General features: G+C 43.2%; 1 long non-coding RNA gene across 1 annotated transcript; it reads left to right on the top strand.

Moving 5' to 3' along the window:
- Positions 1-3,931: 3,931 nt before the first annotated feature.
- LOC140213599 (uncharacterized) lies at positions 3,932-15,243 on the top strand. The gene is made up of 3 exons (XR_011890497.1): positions 3,932-4,007; positions 13,155-13,324; positions 15,192-15,243. It is a non-coding gene; the product is annotated as an uncharacterized lncRNA (long non-coding RNA).
- The last annotated feature ends 2,979 nt before the right edge of the window (positions 15,244-18,222 follow it).

The following is an 18,222-nucleotide window of genomic DNA, read 5'->3' as shown; positions in this document are numbered from 1 at the left end:
TCAGTACATAAAAGCTTTACAAGTTTATTTGTGAACAGAGCAAAGCTGGCTTGTCAGAAGCATGATTCACGTGTTCACCATGCCCAACTTTCTAAATGATGTCTCGTTAATAGCTACGTTGAGTGACGTTATTTTATGAAATAATGGGTAACATGAAAATATACACATCTGGAAGACAAAACACTCAGGCAAGTCTACTTTTGTACTTCATTATATTTTAATTGCGGTGAAAGACGTGTGCTAAATCTTGTATATATTTACGTGAAGCCATTTCTTTCGTCTTTTTTATTTTGCCTTCTCACAGTCAGCCATAACTCTTCCTGTGATGTGTTGGTGTGCAAAAGATTTTAATGTAACGTATTCAGATGTCTTTTGTGTATTCACACATGCAAGCAGCTTCAAGTGTTCATGTGTTCAAAGTTGGTTGTTACAAGGGTATGCTTAAGCCCTGCCTTTTGAGTCACTTTGCCTTCTAGTCATAAATTTATTTCAAAAGTGAAGACCACAATAATTGTTTTGATTGAATTCATATGTATAGTTTTTTTTCAGATGTATATACACTCTTAAGAGTGCTGTAGGTACTAGCCTATGTCTCCAGGTTCCATGTAGTGGTGCCTTATGTACCGTAATAATGTTTCATGTGCACACATCTTTAGTGTAAATAAAGGTACTTCAAGTGATCAGTCTCTGCTTTGCTTTTGTTTGTGTTTGGGAAAGTTATGAGCAGGCACCGGGGCATGCAAGTGTGAATAGCAAAGCAATTTCAATATTTGAATAAAAATCCAGAAGCCCAAAAAAATGTCAATTATCTTTCAATGGCGACTTCTGAAATATCAATGCCATCTCAACTGGGCCACAATGTACTTTTCAGTGCTGTGGCAATAATAACTCAACAACAGGTCAACTGAACTACCACAACGCCAGTTCAATGCACCATCAATGGTAACCCAACAACCATTTAACAAAACGAACACAACGAGCCGTCTAAGCACAACAGACTTTCAATGGTAACTTAAAAACTATTCAACATTGAGAAGCCCAATTGTGTTTCAATTAAATTTCAGTGGTCAATATTCAAGAGCCCTCAACACTCAACCCAACAATTCTCCAACAAACTTTCCATAATTTGTCTATAAAAACTCAGCATTGACCAATAATATTTCATTGCCTTCTCAATAATTTTTGTAAGGGGGATGCGGCATGAATTTCGAGAGCTACGCGCAGCTTTGCGGTGGCTCCGCTAGATACAGCAGAGTCTTCACGGGAGAGTACGACAGAGGAGTCCTGCTGAGCATACGCTTCATTCGTAACACGTGACCAGCGTAGAACTAGGTTGGGTAGCTATATTGCTTCTATGCTGGCGCGTTACTGTCGACAGGCATCGCGAGATAGGTTCTAATGAATTTAGGGCAACCTGTTTGCGAGTGTAAGAACAAGTATAAAGGTTATCACTATTTGTTGCTCGGCGACTTGGCGCATACCTTTAGATCGGGAAATAGCGAGAAAATCTAGAAACAACCGGACATTAAAGAATGCAGAGAAGTAAAGAACTAACTTTATTTAGAGAAGACAGGGACTTTTTAATGCAGGTGTGAACGTGCCCGAGTATGACTCGCACCCGAAATCATAATGCACACAAAATTGGCAACATACATGCTTACTTGAACATACGTATATATACTCCAAGAGCGCATGTCCATTGCTGCTCCTTGTTATAGAGCATATTAGTGGCGATCTTTTAAGCCCGCTGGTTTGCTCGGATAGTTGCGCGTCTTATATTTTTCGTCATAATAAATGTAAACCGAAGCCATGTATATGAGAAGTGCGTGTGCGAAATAAAAGGAAGCGCGAATTCAGCACTCAGATCCATCATTGTTGTGTTTATCAAGGTTTAGAATGCCGTTTTTAGTGTATTTGCGAGTCAGTACGAAACGATTCAACAGAAGTTATGGACTCCTCGCATTTGCAGCGCTTTGGCAATGCAAATAAAGCAAAATAAGCTTTCATGAATAAAAACAAGCGCCAGTCTGTTCCTACTGTACAGGTTTCTTAGGTCACCCATATTGTGCCTAATTACTAACACCTAATATACTCCACAAAAAGTGATTTCAGAGCCCCAGAACAATAACACAAAACAACTCGAACATCTTGTGCACAAATCAACCGACAGTAGCACCTCCACGCTTCCACTCACCCCAGTCAAGCTTAAGGCCCCAAGATGCTACAAATTGAACAATACTAAATCTATTTGACGTAAGGAAACCGCAATCTGGCGATGTTGCATTCTTCCATTTTTTCATTTCGCGACCCCCACGCATGAGAAGCTTCTGCAACGACGCTAGCGGCGGTGGTACTTATGCGAAGGACAACGCGCTCATTTCCGTCCACCATGCAGTACCAGCAAATGTCCTGACGCCGACGCATCTCAAAATCACGCAGTATCTCCTGTGAGAGCTACCCAAATGATGCGTTTTTAAAATGCCGTTGGGTATTGTAAGATGAGCACAGGTCAATGCGCGCTGTATTACGTGATGTAATTGAGCAGCCTCACGTCTGGTAGACCTCGTATGTAGACGCGGTCGCTGACACTGCCTCCTCTCGATGCGAACCATTATCAATAGTGATAAAGCGTACACCGGAGGTGGCTGCATATGCTGTGGCCGCGCGGGTCCTACCTTGAAAGCAATGTCCGATGGCGACACAGTGCTCCGAGTGCTCTTAGCTTGGTGCGCACTGTGTTCTCGCCGCTTAGTTCGCCTTTGAAGCAAGAGGCAGCAGAAAGTGAAATCGTTTGCTGCTGCGGGCACTATGCTGAACGCTATCGTCTCACGTCACAGATGGACGGACGGACTTTTTTATTCTTTGGGTAGGCATAGAACTGAAAAAATATAAATTACGGGGATTTACGTGCCAAAACCACTTTCTGATTATGAGGCAGGCTGTAGTGGAGGACTCCGGAAATTTCGACCACCTGGTGTTCTTTAACGTGCACCTAAATCTAAGTACACGGGTGTTTTCGCATTTCGCCCCCATCGATATGCGGTCGCCGTGGACGGGAATCGTTGCCGCAACCTCGTGCTCAGCAGTCTAACACCATAGCCACTGAGCAACCACGTCGGGTAGGCATAGAAATCGTTAGGCATTCAGAAACCACGAAAACAATAGGCGTAGGGGGCAGCGCAAGGAAGCTCTCAGGATTGTGATCGCCAGGTGATCGCACGATCGCGTGATTGTGCTCAACCAACAGGAAGGCTTCCTCACGTGCCATAGTTCACAGGATAGGGCGGCAAGATAAAAAATATCGCTATCTTTAGTTTTATTCAGGGGATCTATACTAAATGAGAAAGTGACACCATCTCGCGTAGATGCCAGGAAATTTGCAAGATGATGATTACAGGATGTGCGTCAAGCTCATCAATTTTACTATGAGTTAAAAATTTATGAAATAGTGAGTATGGCTTCCCTCAGAGCCAATTTGGTCGATGTGTGCAATTGCCGTTTCACTAAAGGGATAAGACGAAAAGACTAGGCGTTCGCATTGCCACAGTGCAGACAAACTTGAATTTTATAACTAAAGCTGGGGGTTACTTTTATTATTTCAGAAAATTGTTACAGGCTCCTATCAGTCATGCAAAATATGAAAATGCGTAATAATTCCAGGAGGGTCTTTTTTAGTTTGTGCATGTTCTATAGCCACTAAAATAGAATAAAGTGGCGGAAGTCATGCATACTTGAAAACTATTTATTACAAGGATGTTTCGATTATAACCCATATTACCCTGCTGTTTGCTTGAAATATGGGTAATAAACATAAGAAAATATTCCATCATGTATGCCTAACGAAGTTATACTAAAACAACCGCGATGTCTTCCTATACACGAAATATAAACTATTCGATGCACAAAAACTAATATTCTTTATGTTTCCATCACAGGTTGCACTGAGATTCTCTGAAATGGTTTGCCCAACAATACAGTTTCAACTTAACCAAGTTCTGGTGGTTTCGGTAAGCTATTTTCATTCACTGTTGCAATACTAGCGGTGACCTCCAATAAAAAGGCTCGAACGTTACGTTGAACCTGCAGGCTCCACTTACAGATATCCTTATACAATACAGTAGGTCACCATTAAGTCTTAGTTATTCCCTAAAGGTGCATGTCAAGCTCCTATCGCGTAAATGTTTGTGACACATAACCTTCACATGTAAATACTACTCTCGTATCCTTGTATTAAGCAAGGCAATATCATCAGCGAAGCGCAAGTTACTAAGGTATTCTCCATTTACTCTTATCCCCAATTCTTCCCAATCCAGGTCTCTGAATACCTCCTGTAAACACGCTGTGAATAGCATTGGAGAGATCGTATCTCCCTGCCTGACGCCTTTCTTTATTGGGATTTTGTTGCTTTCTTTAAGGAGGAGTACAGTGGCTGTGGAGCCGCTATAGATATCTTTCAGTATTTTTACATACGGCTCGTCTACACCCTGATTCCGCAATGCCTCCATGACTGCTGAGGTTTCGACTGAATCAAACGCTTTCTCGTAATCAATGAAAGCTATATATAATGGTTGGTTATATTCCGCACATTTCTCTATCACCTGATTGATAGTGTGAATATGATCTATTGTTGAGTAGCCTTTACGGAATCCTGCCTGGTCCTTTGGTTGACGGAACTCTAAGGTGTTCCGGATTCTATTTGCAATTACCTTAGTAAATACTTTGTAGGCAACGGACAGTAAGCTGATCGGTCTATAATTTTTCAAGTCTTTGGCGTCGCCTGTCTTATGGATTAGGATTATGTTAGCGTTCTTCCAAGATTCCGGTACGCTCGAGGTCTTGAGGCATTGTGTATACAGGGTGGCCAGTTTTTCTAGAACAATCTGCCCACCATCCTTCAGCAAATCTGCTGTTACCTGATCCTCCCCAGCTGCCTTCCCCCTTTGTATAGCTCCCAAGGCTTTCTTTACTTCTTCCGGCGTTACTTCTGGGATATCAAATTCCTCTAGATTATTATCTCTTCCATTATCATCGTGGGTGCCACTCGTACTGTATAAATCTCTATAGAACTCCTCAGCCACTTGAACTATCTCATCCATATTAGTAATGATATTGCCGGCTTTGTCTCTTAGCGCATACATCTGATTCTTGCCAATTCCTAGTTTCTTCTTCACTGCTTTTAGGCTTCCTCCGTTCCTGAGAGCTTGTTCAATTCTATCCATGTTATACTTCCTTATGTCAGCTGTCTTACGCTTGTTGATTAACTTCGAAAGTTCTGCCAGTTCTATTCTAGCTGTAGGGTTAGAGGCTTTCATACATTGGCGTTTCTTGATCAGATCTTTCGTCTCCTGCGATAGCTTACTGGTATCCTGTCTAACGGAGTTACCACCGACTTCTATTGCACACTCCTTAATGATGCCCACAAGATTGTCGTTCATTGCTTCAACACTAAGGTCCTCTTCGTGACTTAAAGCCGAATACCTGTTCTGTAGCTTGATCTGGAATTCCTCTATTTTCCCTCTTAGCGCTAACTCATTGATCGGCTTCTTATGTACCAGTTTCCTCCGTTCCCTCCTCAGGTCTAGGCTAATTCGAGTTCTTACCATCCTGTGGTCACTGCAGCGCACCTTACCGAGCACGTCCACATCTTGTATGATGCCAGGGTTAGCGCAGAGTATGAAATCTATTTCATTTCTAGTCTCGCCGTTCGGGCTCCTCCACGTCCATTTTCGGCTATCCCGCTTGCGGAAGAACGTATTCATTATCCGCATATTATTCTGTTCTGCAAACTCTACTAATAACTCTCCTCTGCTATTCCTAGAGCCTATGCCATATTCCCCCACTGACTTGTCTCCAGCATGTTTCTTGCCTACCTTGGCATTGAAATCGCCCATCAGTATGGTGTATTTTGTTTTCACTCTACCCATCGCCGATTCCACGTCTTCGTAGAAGCTTTCGACTTCCTGGTCATCATGACTGGATGTAGGGGCGTAGACCTGTACAACCTTCATTTTGTACCTCTTATTAAGTTTCACAACAAGACATGCCACCCTCTCGTTAATGCTATAGAATTACTGTATGTTACCAGCTATATTCTTATTAATCAGGAATCCGACTCCTAGTTCTCGTCTCTCCGCTAAGCCCCGGTAGCACAGGACGTGCCCGCTCCTTAAGACTGTATATGCTTCTTTTGGCCTCCTAACTTCACTGAGCCCTATTATATCCCATTTACTGCCCTCTAATTCTTCCAATAGCACTGCTAGACTCGCCTCACTAGATAATGTTCTTGCGTTAAACGTTGCCAGGTTCATATTCCAATGGCGGCCTGTCCGGAGCCAGGGATTCTTAGCACCCTCTGCAGCGTCGCAGGTCTGACCTTGTATTATGCAGTACGTTTTAGAAGTAATCTTCCTCGTAAACTGTTTTCGGATTATCCAACGCACGCTAAAGACATACGCCGCCAAAGATTGATGCTATCATTTATTGCTTTGTTTTTATGCTTCAGTCAGAATGAGTGAAAGAGCGATAAGTGCTGTTTGCGTTGCATGAGTGTTTGGCGCGTCGCTTCTCTCTGAGTGCCTTCCACAGTTAACTAGTTCTCGCTGGTGGCCTTCCCCGAAATTCCGAGCACAACAACTGGGCAGGTGAAGCGGCCAGAAAACGGCAGAGGTCTACGACGGGTATTAAATGCACATTTCCCGAGGCACGTTTTCTTATCACTGGAAGCGGTAAGGGAATACATCTACTTAGGACAGGTAGTGACTGCGGATCCGGATCATGAGACTGAAATAATCAGAAGAATAAGAATGGGCTGGGCGCTTGGCAGGCATTCTCAGATCATGAACAGCAGGTTGCCATTATCCCTCAAGAGATAAGTTTATAACAGCTGTGTCTTACCAGTACTCACGTACGGGCCAGAAACCTGGAGGATTACGAAAAGAGTTCTACTTAAATTGAGGACGACGCAACGAGCTATGGAAAGAAGAATGATAGATGTAACGTTAAGGGATAAGAAAAGAGCAGATTGGGTGAGGGAACAACCGCGAGTTAATGATAGCTTAGTTGAAATCAAGAAAAATAAATGGGCATGGGCAGGACACGTAATGAGGAGGGAAGATAACCGATGGTCATTAAGAGTTACGGAATGGATTACAAGGGAAGGAAAGCGTAGCAGAGGGCGGCAGAAAGTTAGGTGGGCGGATGAGATTAAGAAGTTTGCAGGGACAACATGGCCACAATTAGTACATGACCGGGGTAGTTGGAGAAGTATGGGAGAGGCCTTTGCCCTGCAGTGGGCATAACCAGGCTGATGATGCTGCTGCTGATGATGATGATGTTTTCTGACACGAAGGATCAGTGTTTGTATTTTTCGTCATCGCTCTTTTATGTTTTCTCGGATATTTCCTGTTCTATGCATCCTGCATCCGCTATGCCATCAGGAAATGTGGCAGTGTCAGCAGAGTCAGGGCTTCTACATTAAAAAAAATTATGCTAATTGGTCGCATACACGAGGGCTTTGTGGCGTGCTGCTTACTTTACGTAGTACGTAACGCCTGGGGTCAAATGATGTTATACGTATCCGACACCACGGCTGTGAGCAGCGGTGTTTCACACTCCCAGGTAATGTACATATACAGGTCATGGACATATACACATGAACCTATGAAAGTGGCTGAGAAGATGCAGTGGTGGTAGTTAGTAGTAAAGCAGGGCACATGTAACGCGGCAGGTGTGGTGCAAGCTTCCACCTACAGCACGTCTTCTTATCTTCTACTTTAGGTTACGGTGCTTTAAGTTACGGCGAGGTAAACTGGACTTTCGGAGCAAGGGGCAATTGCCCCCACGGTGGGGCATGGCGAAAAGTCGCTACAATACCGTCTCTCGACTTTCCGCCTACCTATAGGCGTGTGGAAGAAAAACTCGAGCATCAGTGATAAAGCCTACGGGCTGTTTGTATGAGACGACCCTTCTTTTTTGCCTGACTGTGAAGCGACATCTGGAAACTTAGCCTTCGCGCATACTCCTGCAAGAGCAGGGCAGGTGTGCTACTGACCGAGACTTTCTGTCAAGTGCGAAATGCTAAGCTGCCATGAATGTCAGCGCACGAAACCGTCGTCTTAAAGCCCAGACACATGCTTTAAGCCTACGCATTACCGAGCGCACCCCTTGATCATGTTGCGATAAATGTAGGACCTTTTCATTGTCACCTACCAGAAATTAGTGAATAATAGTTGCCACAGCCTGCTCAACTCACTGTGCCGAGAGAACTGCTGTGCAACGTTGAGGTGCTTATGCACTTGCTGAGTTTTTTTTATCAACCGTGACACATCGTCCTTCAATATGATGCCCTGCTAGAAGTTATCACCGACACGGCAACAGCCTCTACAACCCAAAACAATTGGAGGATCTTTTCAAGTAGCTGCACGCACCGTCGTAAGGCGACTGTCTCATCCGCAAAAAAAAGAAGAAGAAAAAAGCGGATTGACGGAGTGGTTAAACAACAGCGTGCATCTGCCACGCACTGTGAGTATCGATGGCATGCGCACCATTTTCCAGGTAACCAATTATGCAGCATTGTTTCCGGTTCCCCGAAATGTGTGCGTCAATGGAGTAGTCTTGTGCCTGCGCGTCTGGGTAGGGCGTGTCACGACAGCAGCAACACGATGACAGAACGGCATTATTACTACTGTGGTAGTTTGGCGCGAAATTATACAAACCAAGTTGTCGGGTTCTGCATGAATACTCAATGGGGTGTTTCAAGAGAAACAGGAATTGTGACGTAATCTGCGGTGAAGTGTTGCATTTGTATCCACCTAAGTTTAGGTCCTGTATTCTATCCTAAAACCAAGATATATTTGCAATATTGGATGAAAGTTTATTACAGAATTATGTTGCGCGCATCATTAGGTCGGTAAAACATTGTACAGGCACTACGTAGCTGCTATGAAGAAAGTACTAGGCGATGTAGGCTGATGTCGATAATAGTAGATGTTAAAATACCACTTCAAAGCGTGGGCTGTCACCAGAAAAAAAAAAAACACGAGAAGGTGGCAACGGGCGCAATCGCAAAATAATTCAGAGAGGTGGCTGGCTTTGGAAGGAGAGCAGTATGCGTGCTATCGGGACCTGAGGTTAGAGCACCGGGCTGCTGTGGTCAACTGCAGAAGTCGGGTTTCGCCGTCAGGCACACATTTTACCTCCATACGAGGTCGAGTCAGAAATTCTTTACCTCAGTTTATTAGCCAAATTACGACTGAAAATGCGCAGTCAACATGTCAGTTCCAAGCGTCAGCCCTTTCTTAGTCCTGCGCGGCCTTATCTGCTGGTAGCTTCGCGGCACGGTGCTGCTGTTGTTGAAGATGGCGTTCGTGCTTCACACGTCCACGGCATACAAGCAACGAAGTATGACTTGTTTTCTATGGAGCAAGGGGCAAACGCCCATCAAAGCCTATAGGGAAATGGAACCCACGAATTGGGGGAGGTGCCTCGCTTTGAAAAGTGTGTGGTGGTGGCGCTGTGAATTCGCAAAAGCCCGTGAAGACTTGCACGAAAATGAGTGCTCGGGAAGGCCGCGTGGGTCGCTGACTGAAAACAGGGGCCGCTCAAACTTCGTGCGGCGATATGGAAATTGTCTGAACCGGTGCGGGGACTATGTGGAAAAGTAGATTAGCGTACATAGATTAGTACGTGTATTTGTAATTACCTGTATGTAGCTAATTTTGGCTAATAAGAAAATAGGAGCAAAGATTTTCCGAATGGCCCTCGTAGCTACCTAGAACAAACTCCTACAATGAGACAAAGACTGCTTCGCAGTAAAATCCACCACTTACGCGCTGCCAATGTACGTAGACGTTCAACATAAAAGATGCGTCCAAGTACTGTGGTACATTGTATTAGCATACAATGGCGCTATTCTAGAAACCACGCAATTCACGCCATTTCCAATTGTCGGAGGACGCGAGGTCCAAACCATGGTAGACACTGGGACCCCGCAGGACATCGGCGCTTCACTCATTTCTGACGCTGAGCAATTAGTTCAATACGAGGAGGACGATGATGAACTAGCAGATGTAAACATCACGAAGAAGTAGGTTACAGATGCGCGGCGCAACAATCTTCGCCATCGGCAAATAGAAAACCATCCAGGTGACCAAATATGGATGTCGACTCCTATGTGTCGCTAAGGATTGCCTGAAAATCTGCTTAGCCGATTATTTTAGAGCCTATAAAGTGTTGCGCCACAATAGTGAAGTGAACTACGAAGTCATTCGGGATGGTGCCGCGTCGCCTCAGCGTGGGTAGCACCACTCAAGAGTTTGTCCAGATTGTACGGCTCAAACCGTATTTGGCGTGTTACCATGGCTCCCTGACATCAAACGGCCTCTCCAGTGGCACTTATGAGAATGTTTAATGTTGTCCGGAACTTCCTGAGTACGTAACTCCTTTGCTACTTTTCTGCTTCATGGTTTATTGTGTATCGGAATGAGTGCTTTTTCTTTGGATGGAAGAAAAATACCCCTAGGCGTCCCGAGCTAAAGCAGAGAAAGAAAAAGTTAGGAACCGCATGAACGTTCCTGACGATCAGTGCCATCTTCTCTAGCTCGCTGTTTTGTCAATGTGCTGTGCTTCAATGTAATTGGTGGCAATATGTAACTGTCAGTTTCCCACATGCGTTCTCTGTCGTTATTCTGTGTTTTCCTTTGTGATTCTCAAAATCAAAATGCACTGGTCCGGTCTTCAAACTCTAGATTCTGAGTTGCAACAACACGAAGTTGCCATTCTTTGGTTCCTCGCCTTTATCTGCTTTCATAAACATTGTTTTGTGTAATTTTTTATACTGCGTTGTTTGACAGCATTATTAGTGCTATAATTATTCATAACTTTCAGCTGAAGCGATAGCCATACTTATACTTTCTAAGGTTTAGAGTCTACAAAATTGTTTACACTGCACAAATGTACAAGCATTGCAGCTGGTATGGGTCTTTATTGCGATATTAGGCTGCTTTAGAGTCTTGAGGCACATTTTGGAAACTACCTATGTATGTTCCTTCCAGTCTACTTGTCGATCACAAGCTGGTTCCCACCACATTGTGTCTTTAGGTAGTTCATAGTCCAATGGCTACACCATCAGGCTTGCGATGAAAAAATTGTGTGCATAAGCAACCATCGGACCATCTGGGTCCGATGGTTGCTTAATGTTTAAACGTTATATGGTGCTTGACAAAAATCAAGCCGTGACATATAGTTTGAGACAACCTTGCCTGAATATATATATATATATATATATATCTATATATATATATATATATATATATATATATATATATATATATATATATATGTTCGAAGCGAAATGCGAAGGTTGTGGGTTCGTTTCCCACCTGCGGCAAGTTGTTTTTTTATCCACTTTAATTTCCGTGCATTTATCGTTTCTTCTGGTTTATTACATTACATTATATATATATGCACACTAGCGCCACACCCACATTTCCGCGCCGCTCTGTTGGATATCACAGCGTGTTCAGTCGGAAGGGCAAAGCAACCAGTCTGCATCAACACCTGATACCTGACATGTGACATGTCATGATACATGACATGTCATGACATGACATAACATGACATGATACATGACATGACGTGACAGTGTGTGCAGCGGTGGCGTAGAGGTAGAACACCCGCCTCGCGTGCTAGAGGTCCGTGGTTCGAATCCCGGTGCCGCGCAATTTTCCACCGCATTAAAAAAAAATCCGAGTGTTGATAACATTGCATAAACAGGCCTGGAGTGTGGCCTGATCCCGGTGGCCAGAACCGGTAACGCACTTCCTCACCAGAGCAGGATTGGCCACCCTGGTGCAGTACTTGGCCACAACCACCTATATGAACACAAATCAACAATAAACCATATTCACACTATCAATCAGGTGATAGAAAAATGTGCGGACTACAACCAACCTTTATATATAGCTTTGATTGATTACGAGAAAGCGTTTGATTCGGTCGAAACCTCAGCATTCATGGAGGCATGCGGAATCAGGGTGTAAACGAGCCGTATGTAAAAATACTGAAAGATATTTATAGCGGCTCCACAGCCACCGTAGTCCTTCATAAAGAAAGCAACAAAATACCAATAAAGAAAGGCGTCAGGCAGGGAGATACGATCTCTCCGATGCTATTCGCAGCGTGTTTACAGGAGGTATTCGGAGACCTGGATTGGGAAGAATTGGGGATAAGAGTTAATGGAGAATACCTTAGTAACTTGCGATTCGCTGATGATATTGCCTTGCTTAGTAACTCAGGGGACCAACTGCAATGCATGCTCACTGACCTGGAGAGGCAAAGCCGAAGGGTGGGTCTAAAAATTAATCTGCAGAAAACTAAAGTAATGTTTAACAGTCTCGGAAGGGAACAGCAGTTTACAATTGGTAGTGAGGCACTGGAAGTGGTAAGGGAATGCATCTACTTAGGACAGGTAGTGACTGCGGATCCGGATCATGAGACGGAAATAATCAGAAGAATAAGAATGGCCTGGGGTGCGTTTGGCTGGCATTCTCAGATCCTGAACAGCAGGTTGCCATTATCCCTCAAGAGAAAAGTTTATAAAAGCTGTGTCTTACCAGTACTCACGTACGGGGCAGAAACCTGGAGGGTTACGAAAAGGGTTCTACTTAAATTAAGGACGACGCAACGAGCTATGGAAAGAAGAATGATAGGTGTAACGTTAAGGGATAAGAAAATAGCAGATTGGGTGAGGGAACAAACGCGAGTTAATGATATCTTAGTTGAAATCAAGAAAAAGAAATGGTCATGGGCAGGACACGTAATGAGGAGGGAAGATAACCGATGGTCTTTAAGAGCTACGGACTGGATTCCAAGGGAAGGAAAGCGTAGTAGAGGGCGGCAGAAAGCTAGGTGGGCTGATGAGATTCAGAAGTTTGCAGTGACAACATGGCCACAATTAGTACATAACCGGGGTAGTTGGAGAAGTTGGGAGAGGCTTTTGCCCTGGAGTGGGCATAACCAGGCTGATGATGATGATGACATGACATGTTTTGGTGGTGGCCATGCGGTATGTCGCTATATAAGCGGCAACGCTTATTGCATTGACTTTAATATTCATCCTGAGATTGGTTTCCACCGAATTTTTTCTTATTTTCTAGGACGACAAGCTTTTCGGCAACAGCACTTGCGGCAAACCTAAGAATAAGTTTACAAATGAAGAAGGCACCGTCGTCTGCGGATTTGACGCTGAAGATACGTTAAACACGACGATAGTTTATGTAAATGCTTGTGAAAGTGCAGCGTGTGATATTGTTTACCACATAACCAGGTACGTTTTCCTTTCACGCATATGTTTCCCGCCACGTTTACTGAGCTCTCAAAACCATTTTGATGATTTTTCAGAGTAGCTGCAAGCACGCGCCCAGGTTAGGCATTTGAGCACTTACTTGCAATGCCCGCCGAAATGAATATTTTATAACCATCAATTAGGGTATTGAGATAAGAAGAAAGGAGTCTGAAACATAAGCGTATAAATCAGAATGTGCTCGTTTATAGATGCGCAAAGCATTGCAATGCTTTGTTTCTTTCAGTTTCAAAAATTGTGCAGCATACAATGCATTTGAAAGCATGCAATAGTTTAACCTGTATTTAGGGTGTTGGAACTGTGGAAAGGAAACATAGCGTTGAATTCGCAGTGCACGGAGTATTATGCATGCACAGCCATGCAATAAATTACTAAAGCGATATCTACTGGCGTGGGGCGATTTCAATTAGTGCCATGATAATAAACTCTCAACTGGCCCTATAGTCTCCTGAAAAAGCGAAATACTGTAAAGTTAGCATTTATGAGCAAATACGTCGTTCAGATATTTATTTATACTGCGCTAACATTTATATAACAATGTACCTCACATCTATGAATCAATACTCAACTCAACAACGAGAAAAGTTGCATAATAATGCAGTACACAAAAAGACACAAAGTTATATTGGAACTTACCTGCAGGATCGTGAGGTCAGTGTTCGATATGCTGACCCCTCGTGTAATGAACTATTGTTTAAATGAGGACACTGCTTCGAAATGTATGTGATGTACCGAAATAATGTTTATTCGAATGGGACTCTCGCACTGGCATGCGCTTCTTTACCGTTAAATACCAACGAAATAACCAATAATGGTACTGTCACCTTGGTGTCGCCTTTGTAAGCACTTTCTATTAAAAAATCCTTCTGCAAGCTAGGCGCTGTGTCCGTGTGCAACGGTGGGTGAGTACGTAGTAGTACGCGTGTTGATTCGAAGTATCTACGCACAAAGCAAATGCACCAGCTACACTACAAATGAACTACTAATGCTGGGCAAGCTTGGGTAAGCATCAAATACCAAATTGGCAATATTTGCGTAATAACGAAGCCTTAAGAAGAAGGTTTAGTCGCAAGGAAATACTTCGCTATTTCTGCAGACACGGCCGTCAAAATATTACGGACGATTAAAGGCCCGGTGACGCGCATTGGCTGTTGTTCTTCCGTGTTTTTGCCCATTTATAGGTGTTTGCGTTAGCGCGGACACATATACATCCTTTTATCTCGATAAATATTTCTTTATTTTGAAAGAAAATTTATAATTCTCTATTGGTGGAAAAGCGTTAATTAAGGGGTAATTCTTAAATAAATAAAGATTAGTGAAAAGTGAAAACGGCATTGATGAAGCTGCCATATTCTCTGTTAACATCAGGTCGCCTTGTACTCCTTCCGAAGTGTGCAATTTTCTAGCTGTCGCGAGTTTATTACAGATGAAAGTTTCTTGTATTACCCAAGAAAACGTCTTTTTCATGTCAATTTATGCTTTATTTCCTGTAAATAACTTTGCCTCTACCTTTTGTATGACCCTTGGTAATGAACAGTGTATCAAAATTTACATCGTCGAACCCCTTTTGAAGAATGATGTCTTCCTGAACATACCAAGAGATAATTTTTGTCACCGTAATACTCAAGAAAATAATTAACAACTGAGAAGTATGCTGTAGAAAGAAGGGCAGTGATTTTCGCAAAACTAAATTATTTCGTTGATTCTGTTACGCTGAATGTGACATCGTTCGTTAATAAAACCATAGTTTAGCGGAAAGGGAACCAATAATGCTCAGTGTAAATGTTGAAAAGTAATCCTTTACTGATTCCAACCACATCCTCCATTTTAGTGAAGAACTTACATTCTTTGTCAACGGCACGTTTTCTACCGACATTACAGGTAAGCCGACGGATTTGCACACTAAGACGCTAATTTATAGGTGACGTTGACAAGGGAACCTGTATATAAGGTACTGCGACATGAGCTATGTCAGAAGCTTCTAACGGAAGTTTTCATTGTAACGACAATACGCACTCTATCTCACTAGTTCCTTGCAGCACCGTGGAAGCTCCAAAGCTCCTAGGCAAATAGGAAGGCCGAATAACTCTCAAGATATGCTCATCAGGGTAGCATCGCCTCCTAAGCATTTGTATGCCATCCTATCGAAATATGCTGCCTGTTTGATGGGTTGAGGTAACAGATCCTTTGGCGTCTACGCGAATACGACATTGGCACTTCACCTCACGAAGTACGCTTTCTAAGCAGTTCGTGCAGCCTCCTTAGCTAGTCGCAAAGTTGAGCTCCCTTAGAAATGTCCGCTCACGCGAGGGTCGTCGCCTCGGCGTCTATTTGGCATTTCGTCACCAGCGTCACTTCGTACCATACAGGAGTACGGTGCTATCTTGTTGATGTAGCGAACAATTGTGCCTTCATAGTTTTCCACATAGTCAACAAATAACGCCTGCTAATGCTGTTAATGCTGCGGCAGCAGCTGCATCCTTGCTCCAGGTTAGAATGAAACTAATTTTACGGCTCGGTGCGACATCCGTATTCGTAGCGGATTTTAAAAAAAGAAAGCAGGTGATCTCAAGTATAACAGCAAAACATACGTATTGCGTTGCCCTCGGTGAGATATGAGGCTATGGAGTGACAGAATTTACCATTTATATCTTGCTTTCACGGTGGGGGAAGCGAGTAAAAAGCGCGAATGCCTCCGGAGGCGGGTAGTCTTGCCTACATTGGCGCTGCAATGTATCTACGTGTTCACGTTTAGGATGGCTATTACAGTTGGCGGGGGGTTATTGTCACAGCGATTCGCGGTCTACGATTTGCATGCGCACACCACCTAATTTGTCAGGTATGACTCTAACGCATCATGCACAAAGCAGAAATGAAGCTCTATAACTCGCTTATCATCAGTCAGTGACGTCCAGATCTAAATTCGAGGGCTTAAAAATATTGGCAGCCCACACCTTGTACTTTCGCTAGTGCTACAAGCTACTTGAGAGATAAAGCATAGTAATTTACAATGGTTAAAGCGAAATGTTTTCTCATTTATACTATATATACTGAACCCCCCCCCCCCCCCCAAACTCCACCCAAAGTCGCTTTTAAATCATTTGCTGTCGTTTTCCTGCTAGAACAATTTTGTTATTTCCCACAAAACTCTTAGTCAAATCCTTCAGAAATCAATGCGTTGCGACGAAAATCACTCTGAAGCAGATATTACACTCTTCTTGTGAGCTGCTTGATCTCGCTGAAGTTGCTCGAGATGGGTGTTCGGCACGAAAAGCTCAAGATCATGAGATCTGTCTTCCCTTATATCACGGCACTGCTGTGACCAATATGCTCCTCGTTGGCGAATTCGTGCTTTCGAATGGCCAGTCTAAAAGAGCGGTTATTACTTGTATTTCTTTCAGAAAATTTGCTGTTACTATGTTGTCATCACAGCAGGATGATGTATATTGAGCACTTGTCGGTTGATATCTTAAATATTTTCACTTAGATTTGTATGCTTTTCCTGGCAGCTAACAGTAGCATCTAAGCAAAAAATGTGTTTATGTTTTAAGTGAGTATTACTGACTGAAAAGGCAATTATATCTCTCAGCTACCTTCAGGTCTCAAGGTGACGTATTAGGTGAAGTCAAAAGCGGACACGTATATGAGAGTGAATCAGAAAGTCTTTGCCCCAATTATGTTTTGTCAAATTACGACTGCAAATGCGAAATCAACATATCTATTGTCAGTGGTTGACCTTTCTTGGACCGACGGGACCTTATCTGCCCGTAGCTCCGCGGCACGGCGCTGCTGTCTGTTGTCGAAGATGGTCACGGCTCTTCACACGTCCCCGGCCTACCAGCAACGATTCGTCTTCTATAGAGCAAGGGACGAACGCCCATCGAAACATACACAGAAATGCAGCCCACGTATGGGGAAAGGTATCCCCATTTGAGAAGTTTGACGTGGTAGTGTTGTGTGTTCGCAAAGGGTCGTGAAGGCTTGCAGCACGTCCCGGTTTCGTCAGGACGTCCCGAATTCTCCCCGCTGACTTGTCGGTCAGCGGGACGATTGATTGATTCGGGAGATATATTCGGAATTCGGGAGATATATAAATTTTTCAAGCTGAGAGAAATGTGATACGAGCGCATTATGTAAGCTAAATTGAACACCATGCTTCTCCTGATTTTACAAATTATTTTCAGCTGTGTCCAATGACCAAGTCAGGGCTGTAGTTTGTAGTATGCATTTTGGCGTCACAAATAAAAACGATTCGACGACTTATCTAAGCGAAACGTTGTGAGATGTTTAATGAAATTAGGTTCACTCAAACGTCATTAGACAGAAGTCCATATGATTGCCTCTTTTGTAATATATTTCTAAACGCAGCAGAAAAGATTGTTCAACACTCAGACAATTATTCCTATAACATAGGCGCTTTAATTGCGAAGTGTTGAGCTTGTCTCTTTTGTCCAAACTTGCTGTCTGATCGTATCTTTTTGTTCGTATTGCATTGTTACTACATTTTATGTTATTCTAAAATTTTAAAACAGCATTCCATTACATTAGTAAACAGAATAAAAAGACGCTAAATTTGAAAAATCACGTTGGCGTGTGTCAATGGCGGACTGAAACTTGAATAGAGTGCTTTCAGTAACAAAGCTTTTAGGTTCTATCATAATTTGTGCCATATGAACTATTTAACACTAGGGGAGGCGTGAGCTTATCGACATCGGTAAGCTACTCCGGCATTTATGAAAATCACATTTGAATTTTAAGAGTATGTCTACATTACGCTCAATATTGTTTTCCTATGGGCAAAGATCCTGTGCCAAATAGCAGTGGTACTTCGCTCATCTTCGCATGTACAGGTAAAATTTTCT

This window comes from Dermacentor andersoni, chromosome 10, assembly GCF_023375885.2.
Source record: "Dermacentor andersoni chromosome 10, qqDerAnde1_hic_scaffold, whole genome shotgun sequence".
NCBI lineage: Eukaryota > Metazoa > Arthropoda > Arachnida > Ixodida > Ixodidae > Dermacentor > Dermacentor andersoni.
This window is presented reverse-complemented; position numbering and strand designations above follow the sequence as displayed.